A 20,170-nucleotide genomic window follows, 5' to 3' on the forward strand; every position below is an offset into this window, starting at 1 on the left:
AACTGAGAGATGTAAAAAGAATGGCGATGTGAAAAAAGAGTTGGAGGGAGAAGATGAAGCTGGAAGGTTTGAGAGAGAGGATGAGAGAGAGGAGGCAATGTGTTATGACTGTCGCTGCCTGACGTCTCCACTCGGCCCTCCTTACCTCTCTGGCGACTCCTCCCACGGTTGACGGACGTTTGGCTGCTGCGGCGTCTGCCTGCCGTCCCCTCCGGCGTCCCTGGTCCGGCTTGGGCGCTGCCTCCCGCCATGCTGTCCAGCTGCCTTAGGGCGCACGCGCCGCGCAGCCCTGCCTCAAATATTTTCTTTGGCGCGAACCTCAGGGGCGTCCCCCTGTGATGACATCACGCATCCCGGATACAAAAAGCCTACGCTAGTGCTAGCTAATCGAGTTAGCAAGGTAAAGGTATTCGTTCAGGAACTCCTTAAGGATGGGATTCGCTCTCCGTACCTGGCTACTCTGCCTCTCCATTATTGGACTTTCTCTATTTGAGGTACCCGCTCCTCGGGGGCCTCTCTCTTCTCTTTCAGGTCGCTGTCTGGAACCGGTACTCGCTCCTCGAGGGCCTGCCTTTACTTCAGCTCCTGTGTTCCCTACCGAGAGAAACCGCTGTGTGAGTACTCAACCAACGAGGCTCTATTCCAGAACCCTGCATATACTTCATTATACTCACTATCTCAGTTTCTCTTCACTACAGCACAGCCATTATGGGATCGCTGTTCCAGAGCCCTGAGGGACTACAAGCCCAGCCGGGATTCATCTCTGCTCACTACTGCCACCTCTGGTGGCTCCTCAATACTGTTAATAAAAGATCTATCTGTGTTGTGTGTCCTAAAGCTGAGCCTGACCTGTGGCCCCTCACGGGACTTCCCCCCGTGGGCATGGTGCAGCCACAGTCTGACCCAGTATGGCATTTCTTATGTTCTTATGATATAAGATGGTACTTAGATATCTCTGAAATGGATATACAGATAAAATCTCCTCAACTGGGTGTATTACAGCTCTTTTCAGTAATGCAGAAACACATTCTCCAGCAAGGGAAAATTTAATCATATTCAATAGATATCCAAAGGTAACTCCCTGCAAACTTTGTATGATCCAAAATGAATACAAATCAAGCAGACAAGATGAGGAATTTACCTCTGAGTTTACTTTTAATAGATATGGTTTTGTAATATGAGTAAACTAAGCCAAGTCACTTGGAACATTATCTACAGTATAAATTTCTTTATTGTGTTATCAGTGAGGAATGAAGTTTGAATCTTCTGTACTTTATCTTGGAAAAAACCAACCAAGGTTACACAATCAACGGCATGAACTTTGTAGAAGGCGTGGTTAGTTTTTTTTAACCACCTGAAAAAGTTCTCTAGGCCGATTCATAGAACTTTTCATCTAATTCATGAACTAAGTCTTTTTAGTAATCGAAAGGCGTGAGCTGTATGTATTTAGTATTGCTAAGTAATGTTCCTTATCACACAACTGCTTTTAGACCTAGATTCATCATTATGCTATAATTATAGCGAAATGATCACCTGCGGTAGAAAAAGGGGCATAGGGAGGCAAATGAGCAGCCAGCCGCACCGTAGCATATGGTATCGCTCGTGGCGTTATATTATCATACACGGTGATATAGGCCACGCTAGTCATTGTCGCCCCCATAGCGTCCCGGGGAAAGCTGTAGCTATTTCCTGCGAAACTGCCCATGCTAGCGTGCGATAGTTTATCGCACACAGCGCTGGCAGCCCCTAATCTCCCTAAACCCAGCCCAAACAGCTCTCTGTTCAATAATACATTTTTAATTTGCATATGCGATTTGCAATAGGCCGTTATCGTGTGCGTTACGGCTTTATCACAAAATGATGAATGACCCGGGGTGCGTCTACGTTATTGATGCTCACATTTTCACTTCTGCCCTTGTTTAGTCACGTCATAAGAGAATCAAAGGGACTGTAATTTTCTAACCTTTCTTGCAACTTTTTTTTCTGGAGCTACTTTCTCATATATCTCAGACAAAGTGGTACACCACCAGTTAACAAAACTAACAGAATTATCAACTGAAAGGTTTTCAGAATACTGAACCCAAAGGCTCTCAAATTTGGCGGGTTTGCCAAAGGATGACAGCAGCAGAAGATCATGACAGGATCCGGAGGGAGCAGGTGGAAAGGAGGGATTGTGAGGAGCAGGCTGTTCTGGCTGGAACAGGCCACAGACGGGTACAGAGGGAGTGGATTTTTCATCTAAGGACCATGCTTCTGGAAATGACTGAGTCGGATGTCATCAGGACCTACAAACTGAGCTCCAGGGCTATCATGGGCCTGTATGAAGAGCTCAGCGAGGACATTGATCCCCTCACAGAACGTGGACATCCCATCGAAGGCCTGGTGAAGCTGCTCGGAGCCCTTCATTTTCTGGCCACTGGTTCTTTCCAGAACACAGCGGCTGTGGCTGGCATGGAGCAATCCACGTTCTCTCGTCACTTCACCCAGGTACTGAGGGCCATGCTGAAGAGGGTCAAGCAGTACATCAGATACCCACAGCAGCTACAGCAGTGTCAGCAAATGAAGAGAGCGTTTTTTTTGTCATAGCCGGTATGCCAAATGTGATGGGAGCTATCGACTGTAACCATGTGGCTCTCACCCCTCTTCATGGAAGAGAGATGGCATATCGGAATCAAAAGCATTACCACTCTCTCAATGTGCAAGTGGTGTGTAATGCTGACCAGAGGATTCTCATCGTGGTGGCAAAATTCCCTGGTAAGAACATAAGAGCATGCCATACTGGGTCAGACCAAGGGTCCATCAAGCCCAGCATCTTGTTTCCAACAGTGGCCAATCCAGGCCATAAGATCCTGGCAAGTACCCAAAAACTAAGTCTATCCCATGCTACTGATGCTAGTAATAGCAGTGGCTATTTTCTAAAATCAACTTAATTAATAGCAGGTAATGAACTTATCCAAACCTTTTTTAAACCCAGCTACACTAACTGCACTAACCACATCCCCTGGCAACAAATTCCAGAGTTTAATTGTGCGTTGAGTGAAAAAGAACTTTCTCTGATTAGTTTTAAATGTGCTACATTCTAACTTCATGGAGTGCCCCCTAGTCCTTCTATTATCCGAAAGAGTAAATAACCGATTCACATTTACCCGTTCTAGACTTCTCATGATTTTAAACACCTCTATCATATCCCCCCTCAGCCAACTCTTCTCCAAGCTGAACAGTCCTAACCTCTTTAGTCTTTCCTCACAGGGGAGTTGTTCCATCCCCTTTATCATTTTGGTCGCTCTTCTCTGTATCTTCTCCAGTGCAACTGTGGGAAATATGCGCTTGCCAGCAAGCCATTTCATCAGGTTTAAACACTAACTTCCCTTCTCCCTGACATTTGCCTGAATAAAAGCATCACTTGTGCTTAAGTCTCTGCCTGGGAAAGGATACCTGTTGGCCCTGAATTCCTGGGGGAGGGGCTGGGTTTTCCCTAGTCAGAGGCAGGACAAAGTCAGGAGGTATAGATTTCAGCAGCCAATGATATGATCCGTGCACACCCCCTGAGCCAAAGCCAATGGTGTAATGACTCTTCTGTTGCTATGGGAAAGTAGCCAATCATGTAATGACACATCATCTGCCTTTGTATGAATGTACAATAAAAGGAAGAGGCTCGTGAGGGCAAACCCTCTTTGCCCTCTTTGCCTTCTCCCTCTTCCTGCCTGCCATGAAAGCTGTATGATGCCTCTTCATTACTGCTATATCTGGTGACCCACGACAGTGATGATAAACTCCATGCTTATTTCGGCTGGTCATAGCTTAAAGGTACGTACCGTTTAACAGATTTGCAATCGTAATAATTTTAAAAAAAAAGTACTTCTTAGTAATTTTTAAAAGTATTTCTCAGCAAGTTTGTTCCCCACACTCGTAAGCATGGGTAATGATTTGACTGTACAGCAGCGGCTACATGCCAGAAAGCTGCAGCAAATCATCAATAATCATTATTTCATCACCAGAAGAAAAATAGCGCAAGTCAGCCTGGGGGACTTAGAAAAATTAATAAGTGAAATAGCTTGCCGTTGCCCTTGGTATTCGATGGAGTCTGGAACTCTAAATACCCAGGAATGGATCTCAATCGGCAATTATCTTCATACGGCTCCCAGAGCTCCCATAAAGCTAAGATTAATCTGGCAAAAATGTACAGAAGCCATCGAACGCACAGAAAAAAAAGGTTTAAAAACAGCAGTTTCAAACCATGTGCTTTTAGAAGCAGGCAGACATACCCTTCCCCCATCTTCTCAGTCTTCCTCAGAGACAGCAAATTCTTTGTATCCTCAGCTCCCCATACCTACACCCAAAGCACAAGCAATTCACACCTTCCCCATTTCTTCAGAAAAGCAACCCTTGAGAACAATAGAGCCACCACCTGGCCTGGGTGGGGCGATTAGCATTGAATTTCAGCAGAAACTGCAGAAAGAAAACTTTACAGAAAAAGATTTGTTAGAAGGACTTCAAGCCTTCCCCATCCCAGAAAAGAACCATGAACAAAGGGGGACAGAAAATGAAATAGAACATCTGGGGACACACAATCACATGGCTCCTGAGGCTTCCTCTGCATCCACCTCAGAGAAAAGACCCCAGGAAATAGAAAACACTGAGGTCAGAAAAACTAGCCTTCCTCCATCTTGCCTGCAAACCCCTTCCCCCACTAACCACTCCCTGAACATTCATTTGCCATTGCCTGAGACAGTCATTAATTCTGCATCACCAATTTGTGCAGGTAAATTACTATCTCAAACCACTGCTCCCGGTAACAATTTATGTGCAGCGGTCAGCATGGGATTCCACCTTGAACATGGAAATCTCACAAGGGAGGAATTATTGAAAGGGATTCAAGCCTTTCCCATTACAGAAAGAAACAAAGAACTAGGTGTGGCAGCAATAGAGTTGAGTGCCATGTGCAGTGACTATGCCCACAGGTCTTCAAAGAAATCAGCGTGTAAGACCTTGGGCCAAGCAGCTGCACTCCTGCATTACAAGCAAAGAAAATATCAATATGAAAAAAAAGATTTAATTAGACTCCTGCGTTACAAGCAAAGAAAATATCACTATGAAAAGAAAAAAAAAATGGTTTCTATTAACAAACAGTACAAATTTGGAAAAAATGGTTTCTCTCTACAAACAGTACAAATTTGGAAAAAATGGTTTCTATTAGTATTTGAAATTCAGTTACAAAAAATCTGCATACTTTGAGAGTATTTTCCCCCACAAAGTGAATGCTGAACCTTATGTTACAAACTGTACTGAAATTTGAATAATATACTGTATAAATTACATGTGAAAATTTCCCTTTTGCAAAGTTTATTTGGCTCACATTTAAAATGACTCCATTTCTCTGAGATTTAAGTTTATAAGCAATTGCTTGAATTGCCAGCGCACAGATTTTTAAAAAAATAGTGTCTGTCTGCAGGGAATCAGTCCTTGCCAAGCCATTGTATATGGTTGATGTTAATTTGTTAAACAATGCTATCTTCAAGTTCCTATTGACTGAAGGATTAACTCCTTGGGTGCAGTTCTTTTCTTTTGAGAAACACTGCTCCTCCCCCCCTTTTCTGTAACTTTTGCTAGCCACTCATGGGGGAGGGAGGGAGAACTTTTGAAAAAAAAGAAAAACTGGACTTAGTCCTGCAATTTCTCTCTCTACTTTCTATATGTCTTTAATCTTTTAATACTTTCAAACTTTAGCGTGCAGCAGACAGAGCTGAGCAAACAGCGTGTTTAATTTCCTATTCTAATAATTATAAGAAGAAATTCTATTCTGATATTCCACAATGAATTTAAGCTCAGAGTATTATTGATTGCAACCTGGAACAATAGTTGCAATCTATAAAGTAATGATGGGGTCTCCACTAGGAGGCGCTATGTTATTCTACAAGTTATATTATATTATTGTTTTAATAATTCTGTTGTATAATAGTTTTTATTTTTCAGGCCTACAGACCTTCTGTATTAAGGACACTTCAGTTTTATTTTCTTTTTCATAAAATTTATACAGAATTCTGAACCTTATAATTTTTACTGACAGAGGTTGCTACATCTAAAGCAATCCCTCACAAACCTTTTCTTGCAAATCCAAATTGATTTTATTAAATTGAATGATAGAATTGATTTAAAGTAAGAAGCTCACTTTAATCCTTACCTTAGTAATTTTTTGCTGTATGCCAGTTTTTAATATTTTCCAGATTTACAGCCTTCCTGCCATGAGGAGATGTGAAGATGGACACTTTGCAGTTTATTTTAACATTTTTCTAACGCCTTTTGACTTTTGATTTTTGATCCTTGATCTATTTTTGTTTTTGATAACTTTTTGATAAGATTTTTAGCTCATATTATGTGTTATCTGTTGTCTGTCTTGATGCAAGAAATATTTGCAAGATGAATGAATATATGTCAGTCTTGTGTAACATATGTTTAATGTAATGTCTAATATACTTGTCATTTGATCCTGCTTACTGCAAATGACTTTTCCTTTAAACGATTAATTTACATTTATTGCTAATTTACTGAATGAAAATTGATCACTGCATAACAACTTTCTTGATAATGGGGTTCCCTCTGTTCTGAAAAATGGCTCTGCTTACTGCAGCCATTCCTTTGCATGAATTTTGTCAATAATCGAATATTAAATACTTATTTGGCATCCCCTACAACACCACAGGGCAAGCCATTGTGGAGAGAGCAAATCATACCCTTAAGAGCTCTGGACCAAACAAAAAGAAAAAAGGGGGATTGCCCCTGGATTTTCCCCCTGAACAAAGTATTGTTTTAAATCACTTTAAATCATCCAAACATATCAAATTTAAGAACACAGCCATGAGTAATCATTATGGGACAAGGGTTAGTCACCCACAGCCATCAGTTTTGTATAGAATATTTAATGTCTGGTACGGTCCCGTTCCCTTAAAATGGGGAACGAGGATATGTTTCTCTGCTTGCTTCCACAGGTATATCAAGCCGTGGAAAGATGGAAAGGTGTCCAGGTCTACAGGACCCGATCCCCAACTTCTCCCTGAGCCTCCACAGCCCTCAGAAGGACAGAGACCGGACTCCTCGCAAAAAGCAGCACCACATGACCTGGGGACAGATCAAGGCCCTATCCAACCAATCTGCACAACTCTTAGAACAGCAAGGCCTTGAGAAAACTCCAGAGAACTTATTAGCCGCTTTTCTTGCCTGAATGCCAACTCATTAACAATTGTGTTCTGCATCCTCATCTTTTGCCCTATTTCTCCAGCTATGGCGATTCCAGAACAAGGACTCTGACAGGACAACATGTACATCCTCGAACTTTTCACACCTGTTGAATCGAACAGACTGTTGGATCTGCACACACATGCCAACCCAAGCCTGCGGAGAACTACTGATGCATGCTGTACCATTTAACCTTACAGTATGGACTAATTATCCTTTACAGAGAGGTGTTTTCATTAACTCTCCAGTTAATACTACCATACCACACATTGGTAGCTGTATTCAAGAGACTGCCGCTCTTTGTTGGGACTATGATACAGGGGATGGAAAGGGAATTCAGGTGGGAAATATCCATATTGTAACCGAACCTTTGTATTAATCACTGAACACTTACATAGTTATACCACATATGTATGCAATTGGCAGATTTCAGGATGTGCAGTGGGAGACCCAAGCAGGTACAGAAAGTATAGAGGGGATGAAGGATTTACCTTTTGTAGTTATATAGCCCAAATGATAACCAATGACATGTCCACTAATCTGTTAGGAAACATATGGATGTTATGTGGGCATAGAGCATATATGTACATTTCCCCAAGATGGAGAGACAGATGCACTTTAGGCTACATCCTCCCCTCATACTATGCAGTCAAAAATTTACCCAAAGCAAGGCTCCGTAACAAAAGGGAGGCGATAAATAATCCCATAGAAAAGTATACAGAAACTCAGATAGCTAGAAGCCTGTTTCCCCCAATGGGGACAGATATGAATTACAGAGACTTACACATCCTAGCTAACTGGACGACTGCCATATTTAATCAGACAGTCCATGTATTAAAACTACTTACAACAAAAGTTTCTCAGATTAGAGAAGTAGCATTCAGAACAGCTATACCTTACAAACCATGTTAGCCTTAAAGGGTGGTGTTTGTGCATTAATTGGATCTCATTGCTGTGTGTACATATCAGACTATAAAGCAAACCTCACACATCCCATAGAACAGATAGAAACCATGGTTGCTGATGCACCAATTTCAGACAGAATACCAACTTCTCCATGGGACTGGCTATGGTCCTGGCTCCCTGATATTTCTGGTCTCAAAAGGGTGATTTCTATTATAATTACTGTAATTGTCTTAATTATTTGCCTGTGATGCTGTATTCAGTGCATACCCAACCTCATATCCATATTGAAACCTTGCTCTCAGCCCAGATACAAAGATGTCTTGTAAGATGCCTAATAGGGAATCATGAGCCCTGCAGAGTTGGCACACCACCTGCACCAGCTCTGGGTGATATGGAGATTCAGAAGCTCATCGACAGCTGGCACACCACGTCGAATTATAGCTTTCTTCTCTCCATAATCCCCCTTCCCCTATTTCCAGCCCATACCAAGACATAACAGATTTCAGTAAGGGTCTAAAGCTTTACTGAGCTGCCCTAAACAAAAACAGAAAGGGTGAGATGTGGGAAATATGCGCTTGCCAGCAAGCCATTTCATCAGGTTTAAACACTAACTTCCCTTCTCCCTGACATTTGCCTGAATAAAAGCATCACTTGTGCTTAAGTCTCTGCCTGGGAAAGGATACCTGTTGGCCCTGAATTCCTGGGGGAGGGGCTGGGTTTTCCCTAGTCAGAGGCAGGACAAAGTCAGGAGGTATAGATTTCAGCAGCCAATGATATGATCCGTGCACACCCCCTGAGCCAAAGCCAATGGTGTAATGACTCTTCTGTTGCTATGGGAAAGTAGCCAATCATGTAATGACACATCATCTGCCTTTGTATGAATGTACAATAAAAGGAAGAGGCTCGTGAGGGCAAACCCTCTTTGCCCTCTTTGCCTTCTCCCTCTTCCTGCCTGCCATGAAAGCTGTATGATGCCTCTTCATTACTCCTATATGCAACTATATCTTTTTTGAGATGTGGCAACCAGAATTGTACACAGTATTCAAGGTGTGGTCTCACCATGGAGCGACCCAGAGGCATTATGACATTTTCCGTTTTATTCACCATTCCCTTCCTAATAATTCCTAACATTCTGATTGCTTTTTTGACTGCTGCAGCACACTGAGCCGACGATTTCAATGTGTTATCCACTATGATGCCCAGATCTCTTTCCTGGGTGGTAGCTCCTAATATGGAACCTAACATCGTATAACTATAGCATGGGTTATTTTTCCCTATATGCATCACCTTGCACTTGTCCACATTAAATTTCATCTGTCATTTGGATGCCCAGTTTTCCAGTCTCACAAGGTCTTCCTGCAATTTTTCACAATCTACCATTATTCCTATATCCTGGCAGTCAGCCCTTGGACAGCAATTCACTGAAGAGAAATATGGTGAAGACCAGTTGCTGGGTAAGTTTAAAAAAAACCCAAAAGGCTTTGTGGGGTTCAAGTGCACAAATCTAAATTAAGACATAAATGTGATGTGGTGGGAATATAAGGCATATTAGTACATTTTTATAAATAAGTAATAATTTGTATTAAAAAATGTTGTGATTTGGGTTAAAAAGAGGTATATAATGTTCAAACTTTTTCAGTAGCTGCATTTTAAAAAGTAGAGGATTTCTTAGAAGTTCGCAATGTATCTATGTGGATGGGGTTAGATGAGGGGGAGTGGTTAATAGTTTTGGAATGTTTTGTTTTGCATTTGAACTTGAAGTGGTTGCACTCATTGGTACCATCATGGTTTTGATTGTAGAAGGTATTCAGTCAGGAAATCAGTCTAATATTTCATGTAATATATTTTTTATTGTATTCTATGGACTTGAAAGGACTTGAAAGAATGAGTGAAATTTTGGTGACATATGCATCAGGCTGAGTCCTAAAGGTGTAGGCAGTTGGCATTATAATACCACGGAAAAATGTTAAATCGTTGTTGTAATCTTAACATCCCCGGTGACATATATACAATGATGTGAGGGAGAGGGAAAGGCAGAGCAGATGAAGTAAATTTAAATGTGTCCAAAATTGCGCACTTTTGCACTGGCACCGGCAGGTAAAAACCAAAAATGAGGTCCTGCCCTGAAACTGAAGAGGGATTTCTTCTGGACTACTACAACAGCAGGAGCCAGCTTTACGCTAAAGAAACTGGCATACGAGCTTGATGATGTGTCACTGCTGCAGAGTGCAGATAACAGTGAGTGTTTTTCTCTCCAATCTTCTGTGTTCAGCAAGAGAGAAAATGTTGCTGCAGAGGTTGCAGTAAAAGCCAAATTTTCCTCCACTGATTTACATGAAAAATCTTCAGAGGGATAGCCATGCTAGTCTGGTGTAGCAGCCCCTCAACCTCAAAAGATACTCATCAGCCGCTGCAAATAGTACAAGGACACCAACCCAGGACCCAGACCTTGCCAGAAAAGGAGATGCCAACACTTTCCACATATTATCCCAGACAATGCCATCACTGGACACCTCATCATCAGCAACATGCGGGTTTTTCCTCCCCTTTCTCTGTCTTGTTTATGCTTCCCCTTTTCCCTTTTCCTTTCCCTCAATTCTCCTTTTAGCAAAACACTTTTAGTGGTTGATATTATTTCCCTCCCATGTAAAATTCCCTTTTATTACCATTAGAGTCATTGCTGCTGAGGGTCCCTGAGGGAGACAGAGCTGTGGGTTAATAGGGACAGACAGGGAGAGTTTGTACAGTCTGAGCTGATCTGAGCTGTGGGTCTTATCTGGGTCTGGATGTTTCCCAGCCTTGACCTAAATAATCAAAGTATGTAAGGTCTGGCTAATCCCATCTGAATTTTAACCTGGAGGTTTGCGTGATAATGAATGCAAAAGAACACATCTAGTTTTGCTTTGTTTATTGCCCCCTCAAAAATACCCCTGCCTGCTTTTTGTGTGGGCACGGTGTTAAAGGAAAACTCTGCATCTAGTTTTCCCCCTGTCCGAACTCCAAACCAGAAATATTTACAAAACTACATGGGGGAAAGCCCACGCCTTGTTCTATGCTCCTACTTTTACTTGTGTAGAGGATGGACAATAATCAAACAGCCCATTTTGTGGATAAAAGAGCGCTTTACCCCCAGAAATGGCTTACATTATTGAGCTCCCTGTATATAATGGTGATGTGCGTTCAGCCTTACACATTTTAAAGCCTGAACCTTTCTTTAACAGATAAAGAAAGAAAGCAAGAATGAAGAAGGCCGAATGACTGTACCCCCTCCCCCCCCCCCCCTCCTCTCCCCTTGAGTGACTGTGCCCCTCCCCTCCCATCCCCAGACCTTGTTCTCCCCTTACCCTATTCCCACCTCTGTAACGCCCTCCCCTGCCCCCATTCCTCCGTCCCTGTGTGATTGTGCATGAATGTGTATGAATGTGTTCCCTCACCTCCCCCCCTAACCTCCCACTCCCTTGCCCCTTCCATCCTTGACGCCCTTCCCTTTTCCCGTTTCCCACCATCAATCCCATTTCAGAACCCGGTAAGTTACAGCTACAGTCTGTCCGGTTTTTAAGAATTACCCATCTTCTCCCAAATATTCCTGAAAAGTATTATCCTATCTCAAGTTTGCCTGTCTTGTCCAAAATTATTGAAAAAGTAGTTCAAGGTCAATTCTGGGGCTTTGTAGAGAAGATGTTAGTGTTTCATGTAGGGATGTGAATCGTTTTTTGACGATTTAAAATATCGTCCGATATATTTTAAATTGTCAAAAATCGTTAGGGCCACGATACAATACCAATTCCCCCGATTTATCGTCAAAAAATAGTAAATCGGGGGAAGGGGGAGGGCAGGAAAACCGGCACACTAAAACCCCCTAAAACCCACCCCCGACCCTTTAAATTAAATCCCCCACCCTCCCGAACCCCCCCCAAATGCTTTAAATTACCTGGGGATCCAGCGGCGGTCCTGCAATTGAATCGTGTTGTCTTTAGCCGGCGCCATTTTCCAAAATGGCGGCGCAAAATGGCGGGGGTTCCGGACCGCCGCTGAACGACCTCCTGCAGTCGATCTCCTGCCGGCGCCATTTTCCGTACGGAAAACGATTCGCGGCAGGAAATCGCTCCCGGACCCCCGCTGGACCCCCAGGAACTTTTGGCCAGCTTGGGGGGGCCTCCTGACCCCCACAAGACTTGCCAAAAGTCCAGCGCCTCAGGAACGGGGGCCACGCTGATTGGCCCCTAGTGACCATGTGACCTGTCAACCTGAGTTTCGCGCTCACTCCGGTAGGTTTAAATACCTGTCTGCAGTTAAGATGGACGCGCTCCCTGCCATTTTTGAAACTGCTCTGCATTCAGGTATGCGATTTATTTGAATCTGAAATAGTATTAACATGTCGGCTTTGTCCAGCTTATGTCCTAACCTTTGTATGTTTATTTACAGTGCCTTGATAACCTTGTTGCTCCCCCCCGATGCAGCCCTTGGCGAAACACGGGACCGTGTCGGGGGACGCGGTCTATACTGTGGTGTGATTGCAAGTCAGTGGAGTTGCCATTCAAAAAAGAATTAAAAATCTTCAGGCTCCTTAGAGCTGTTTTGATTTACCTTGTGGTTTGGACTTACTTTCTTCTGCACTCTCGTGTTTGGAGATTTCAATTACCCCAATATTGACTGGGTAAATGTAACATCAGGACTTGCTAGAGATATAAAGTTCCTGGATGTAATAAACGACTGCTTCATGGAGCAATTGGTCAAGGAATCAACACTTAAAGGAAAATTTATCCCAGCACAGGGCAAAGACCTTTACATATGTGGCCGGACTGCCTGATTTGGGTCCCTGCCCTCCTGACCTTACCCTGTACAAGGATGTATAGTGTAAACAAAAATTAAAAATCTGGACTGGTGACAACTGTTTCAGTTTAAATCCAGCCTGAGACTTGTGCTGTTGCAGAAAGCAAACATTATCTGATTACAGGAGGCACAGGAAGTTCAGTTACTATCAGGAGCCAGCTCATTACCCAGAGAGAGGATGAGAACTTCAGACCAATCAGAAAAGAGAAAAAAAACATCAAAGCCTAAGGCAGGAGGAATATCAGTGCTGTGTGTGTTGGGGTAATGAGCCCAGCTACCAAGCTGAGCTAGACCTTAAGGGAACTAGATAACAGAGAGGAGAGATATCAGCAGTGGGAGAGGATCCCCCACTCCCCACTTCCACCACAGCTACCAGGAGACAGAAGGAGAGTCCAGGAGCTTCCACTATAGGAGCCGGGAGTTTACCTCCCCCCTCCCTGCAGGACCAGTTGCAGCTAAGTAGCCCTAAATTGTTCAGCAGGAGCAGTACAACAGGTTATGTTTTCTTTCTTTGTCCCTGCCTTGCAATATTGACATCAGACTGTTGCGTCAGTGAGCTGCCAGAAAAACACTGCTGTTAGCTACTGAGTAGAGTCCTGCCCTGAATTTTCACTCCCTGCATCAGGGCAGGGAACCAGCGTTTCCCCTTCTTTGGAGCCTCTCTAAGACTGGAGCTTCCCCAAAGAGTGCCTCTACGTTTCAACTAATACAGCCTTCATTGATTATGCTTTAAGGGGGAATACACTTCTTGGACTGGGGACTATGAGAGCAACAGTAGAACACATTCTGATACACTGGTGTGAGAATTACCTTAGAGTGCAGTCTAAGCAGGCAAAGCAACAGACTACTATAACATGCGGGACACATTCTCCTGCTTTTCTTCCAATCTAATATATGCCAACACCTGCCAGCACAGTCCCGCTTCTGTCTACATAGGCCAAACGGGACAATCTATAAGGACAAGGTAAAAGGATTTAAACCTGAGGTTAGAAATGACAACATTCAACCTTCCTTGACTTTCTCTATCTGACCTTAAGGTTGCCATACTCCTACATGAAAACTTCAAAGGAGCACTCCAGCCTGAAACTGCTGAATTGGAACTCATTAAAAATCTAAATACCATCACCCAAGGGCTGAACAGAAGCAATGGATTCATGACTCACTACAATTATGCATAAACTGAACTGTTGTCTGATCATTCTGTCTATTCACACTTACCTCAGTTGTCAGTAGGCTAAACTACAATTGTATAGCCTGTTGCTGTTTAATGTAAAGCCTGTTTCTGATATTTGTTCTACTGTGTAAACTGTTATATGTAAAGCCTGTTGCTAATTTATTGTTTCCCTGTAAACCGAGGTGATGTATAGCTATACGTACCTCGGTATAAAAGAATCTATAAATAAATAAATAAATAAATACAATCCTATTCACACTCTCTCCACACTGTTTCCTGCCTTTTCCCATGTCTTCTCACTGTTCTGTATATATTGAACACATGAACTGTACATCATTTCATGCATCTGATGGTGTGGACTGTGTCCTCGAAAGCTCATGCTTTAATAAAACAGTTAGTCTAAATGATTCCACTCGACTCCTAGTGCTTTTTTATTCAGAAGAAGAGTCATTACTTGTTTTCCCTGAAATAGAAGCTATTGATAGTGTACCAGAAGGGGAAAATTTGGGAGGCCTTTATAGTAGTGTGTTAGCCACCTTATCCAGTTCTTTGATGGGGAAGGCAGGACAAAATTAGGATGTGGCTGAAGAGCAAGCAGCACAGTTAGAGAGCACATCTGATGCCCTTGGCATTGTTCCTCAGAGTCCACCCACTATATCAGCTCCAGTGGCAGCATCCTCTGCTAAGTATGTAGAGAAGGGATCAGAGTGGACTTGGAAGATCTGGAGACATTTCTAAATAAGGGAAGGCCCACGCTTTGCAAAATGCAAGCACATGGCAAAGACACAGGTCCTGGCAAACAAATGGGGCATTTAACTAACACTGGCATGCTTTATAAGCCACAGAAGCAGCAGCCCTTAGGACTAGCATCTGGGGAGTTTGGAAGTGGCAGAAAAGAGGAAAAGTGTTTCCCAATCTGATCCCATGCCCTCAACCCTTTCCATCATTCAGGTAAGAGGCAAGCAGACCCCTGCCAAACATGAGAAGTGAAAAGCTACGATGGAAGAAATGGAACAGGTTTCAATAGCAATGCCCCAGGACAGGAGAGAAGCAGCAGTCAAAGTTAGAAAAAGGGGCAGTTCTGCAGTAAATGCCCTTGATAGCCAGCCCCTGCAGCTAGTAGAGAATGAGGGCTTGAAAATAGAACTACAAGGATAAAAGTGAAGCAAGATGTTTTGAGGATCCTCCACTAGCACCTGAGGTCTTTCTACAAATGCTAATTTTCTCTCAGAGAGTAACTGCAAGGAAATGACCAACTTTTGCATTCATTCTGCTCTATCATTCCAGTCCATACTGCCAAGGATATACTGTTGCAGTCCATCACAGGGGATGACCACCTCAGGGACAACAGGACTAGTGCAAGACAGTTATTGTCACTGTCTTCTATTGCACTCAACCCTCCTGGATAGCTGTGCTTGCAAGATCTTTGTAGAATTGCTCCCAAGCTCTTCCTAAGAAGGTCCCATAACAATGCAAGCATTCACTGACACCAATACAGCTGATGGCTGAACATCTATAAAATGCTCATCCACTGCTAGAAACATAAAGTAGCTCCATTGGGACTTGAACCCAAGACTGATTTTTTCCTTATTACACTTTCAAACACCTATCCAGTTATTTTAGAATACTGTTTGAATAATTCATGGGATAATCGCCTCAGCCACCATTCACATTCTAACATTTTTTACGCTTGGCAAAAAATAGATCTTCCAAGAGCCATCCCATCTACCATGAAAAATGTGTTTTACTAGAGTCAGTGCTGAATTCTTTTTACCACACAAGATGTTGGCTTAGGAGTTTACCTAAAGCTTCCTTATTTCGTCTCCAGTAACCATTCCCACACTTCTTCTGGGGAAGATGATATCTGCTATGAATTTGCATGAGATCAAGTAGCAAGCATAGAAGGAAGGGCCTGTAAATCTATCCCACGCATATAGATTGTGGGTATCCTGAAAACCTGACAGGTGGGGTTTCCACTGCACATATATGGAACCCATTGGTCTTCAACTTGCTTTTTCGGTATCTAAGTTATCCTTGCACTCAGACTCATGCCTGTTTCTGCAGCAAGTTAAAAATGGCTCCACTGGGGATTAAACCCAGGCCCTTCTGCATGTAAAGCAGATGTGATACCCACTACACTATGGAACCAACTGACCCCTTCTTTTAATCTGTGAGCAACCGTCGAACCCTTGATGCCCGCCTAAAGGAGGCCTAATTGAACAAGCATCTCAGCTAGAGAAGTGCATGCATTGAAAACAAAATATAAAAATGAAATCAGTGGAGCCAACTTGTTTCCTTTTTATTTATTTAGTTTATTTATTAAAAATTCTTGTATACCATCGTTCATAATATACATCACAACGGTTTACATGTTACAAAATCATAAAATCAAACTGAAATATCTAAAAGGTACAGTAAAATATGATAAAAAATAAAATTGTTAATCAATTATTAATAAATGAACATAAAACAAAGATAAAAATAATGTTTCTTTAAACCAATGAGTCCTTTTTTTCAAGATAGTCAATATAAGCCTGTCCAAAAAGCCATGCTTTTAGAGCTTTTTTAAAAGCTTTAAACTTTGACTCTAAACTCTTAGGGTCCAAAATGTGCTGAAGGGGACCCGTGAACTAAAGGAATCCTACTTGTTTCATTTCTGTCAAACAGAATGATTTCTATAAGCAATTATAGTCAAAAAACCCATGGAAATCATAGGCATAGCAACAGTTGCAAATGTATGGAGAAAGGTTCATACACTGTGGAGCGGGCAGGCTGCAGAGAAGGGACGGATTGGCATTCCGTCAAGCAATGAGAGTTATGATGTATCGCAGCGGTGCATTTTCCTAGTCTCCTATAATGCCGCAGAGCGGGTTACAGTAATGCTGAGCTCGAAGAATAAGCATGTCACAGCCTTGCTCTGCATTGTTTCTCTAGATATTGTCTATGTGAAATCATAGTTCTGAGCTCTCTCCGAGTTCTTGGTAAGGATTTTTGCTGTGGCAGCCCATTAACACAAGACAGGAAAACAAACCATGGAGGCAGCATGGCATCACAATATCTCTGCATCATTGTAGATTTGTGTTGCTTCGCTTGCTGTTCTGTTTATCCTTTTTCGTGATTGAAGCCTTAGCTACACTTCAGATTAGTTATTTATTATCTGTATGACTGCCAGTGGGCACAGTGTGAGCAGTGGGAGCTAGGTAGTAATGGGCATAAGCGAGCAGTGAAGGCAGGCCAGAAAGTGCAGCATAACAGGCTGTATTGTGAAGCCTGTCTGTGAAAGAGAAATAGTGCAGACAGAGCAGACAGGATGACACTCACTGTTTGCCTGGCAGAAGGCAAAGTGTGTGCAGTGGGCACTAGGCAGTGGGCATTATAATACCACGGAAAAATGTTAAATCGTTGTTGTAATCTTACACATCCCCGGTAACATATATACAATGATGTGAGGGAGAGGGAAAGGCAGAGCAGATGAAGTAAATTTAAATGTGTCCAAAATTGCGCACTTTTGCATTGGCACCGGCAGGTAAAAACCAAAAATGAGGTCCTGCCCTGAAACTGAAGAGGGATTTCTTCTGGACTACTACAACAGCAGGAGCCAGCTTTACGCTAAAGAAACTGGCATACGAGCTTGATGATGTGTCACTGCTGCAGAGTGCAGATAACAGTGACTGTTTTTCTCTCCAATCTTCTGTGTTCAGCGAGAGAGAAAATGTTGCTGCAGAGGTTGCAGTGAAAGCCAAATTTTCCTCCACTGATTTACATGAAAAATCTTCAGAGGGATAGCCGTGCTAGTCTGGTGTAGCAGCCTCTCAACCTCAAAAGATACTCATCAGCCGCTGCAAATAGTACAAGGACACCAAACCAGGACCCAGACCTTGCCAGAAAAGGAGATGCCAACACTTTCCACATATTATCCCAGACAATGCCATCACTGGACACAACATCATCAGCAACATGCGGGACACATTCTCCTGCTTTTCTTCCAATCTAATATATGCCAACACCTGCCAGCAAAGTCCCGCTTCTGTCTACATAGGACAAACGGGACAATCTATAAGGACAAGGTAAAAGGATTTAAACCTGAAGTTAGAAATGACAACATTCAACCTTCCTTGACATTCTCTATCTGACCTTAAGGTTGCCATACTCCTACATGAAAACTTCAAAGGAGCATTCCAGCCTGAAACTGCTGAATTGGAACTCATTAAAAATCTAAATACCATCACCCAAGGGCTGAACAGAAGCAATGGATTCAGGACTCACTACAAATATGCATAAACTGAACTGTTGTCTGATCATTCTGTCTATTCACACTTACCTCAGTTGTCAGTAGGCTAAACTACAATCCTATTCACACTCTCTCCACACCGTTTCCTGCCTTTTCCCATGTCTTCTCACTGTTCTGTATATATTGTACACATCAACTGTACATCATTTCATGCATCTGATGGTGTGGACTGTGTCCTCGAAAGCTCATGCTTTAATAAAACAGTTAGTCTAAATGATTCCACTCGACTCCTAGTGCTTTTTTATTCAGATGAAGAGTCATTACTTTTTTTCCCTGAAATAGAAGCTTCCAAGAGCCATCCCATCTACCATGAAAAATTTGTTTTACTAGAGTCACTGCTGAATTCTTTTTACCACACAAGATGTTGGCTTAGGAGTTTACCTAAAGCTTCCTTATTTCGTCTCCAGTAACCATTCCCACACTTCTTCTGGGGAAGACGATATCTGCTATGAATTCGTATGAGATCAAGTAGCACGCATAGAAGGAAGGGCCTGTAAATCTATCCCTTGCATATAGACTGTGGGTATCCTGAAAACCTGACAGGTGGGGTTTCCACTGCACATATATGGAACCCATTGGTCTTCAACTAGCTTTTTCGGTATCTAAGTTATCCTTGCACTCAGACTCATGCCTGTTTCTGCAACAAGTTAAAAATGGCTCCACTGGGGATTGAACCCAGGCCCTTCTGCGTATAAAGCAAATGTGATACCCACTACACTACGGAAGCAACTGACCTCTTCATCTAGTCTGTAAGCAACCGTCGAACCCTTGATGCACGACTAAAGGAGGACTAATTGAACAAGCATCTCAGCTAGAGAAGTGCATTCATTGAAAACAAAATATAAAAATGAAATCAGTGGACCCAACTTGTTTCTTTTTTATTTATTTATTTTATTTATTAAAAATTCTTGTATACCATCGTTCATAATATACATCACAACGGTTTACATGTTACAAAATCATAAAATCAAACTGAAATATCTAAAAGGTACAGTAAAATATGATAAAAAATATATTTTTTTAAATTTTATTTTTATTGAAATTTCAATTTAATACAGAATATAGAATACTTGATACATCAGAATAACGACAAAATTATCCTAAATAATACAAAAGCAAATCTTCTCTCCACAAAGTAATCTAATAAAGTAATGTATTTATTTATTTATTTAACAACTTTTAATATACCGTCGTTCGTATGGCACATCACGCCGGTTTACAATTAACTCAAATAAAGGAGGAATTGATAGAGATCTATGAGTTGCCAATTATCTAGGAGCACTTAGTAACAAGAAAAAATATAAATCTAAATCATACTTGATGCTTGACTTATCCCACTTAACTCTTTTCCCTTATTTGCACAGTTTCCTAAGAGTGGGTGTCCAAATATATTCGTAACTGTTCTGGCTGTGTGAAAATATATCTGTTATTTAAATGTTTGATTAAGCATCTGCAGGGGTATCTTAAATAAAATTGTGCACCTCTTGATATAACTTTCGGTCGCATTACAATAAATTTCTTTCGTGTTAACTGGGTAGAACGAGCTATGTTTGGAAAAATCCTTATGGATTGTCCATAAAAATTATACTTCTGATATTTAAAATGCAGTCTTAATACTGCATCTCTGTCTATTTGTGAAACAAACTGTACTACTAATGTTGCTGTGGTAGTAATCTTTGATTCATAGGATTTTCTAGAAAGTCAGTCAAATTTAGATCTTCAATAATCTCTCC

The 20,170-nt window shown here is 42.0% G+C and overlaps 1 non-coding gene across 1 annotated transcript; it reads right to left on the reverse strand.

Moving 5' to 3' along the window:
• Positions 1 to 19,091: 19,091 nt before the first annotated feature.
• On the reverse strand, positions 19,092 to 19,164 carry TRNAI-UAU. The gene has a single exon. It is a non-coding gene; the product is annotated as a tRNA-Ile (tRNA).
• Between the last annotated feature and the right edge of the window lie 1,006 nt (positions 19,165 to 20,170).

The sequence above is a fragment of the Rhinatrema bivittatum genome, chromosome 2 (genome assembly GCF_901001135.1).
Source record: "Rhinatrema bivittatum chromosome 2, aRhiBiv1.1, whole genome shotgun sequence".
In the NCBI taxonomy this organism is placed as follows: Eukaryota; Metazoa; Chordata; class Amphibia; order Gymnophiona; family Rhinatrematidae; genus Rhinatrema; species Rhinatrema bivittatum.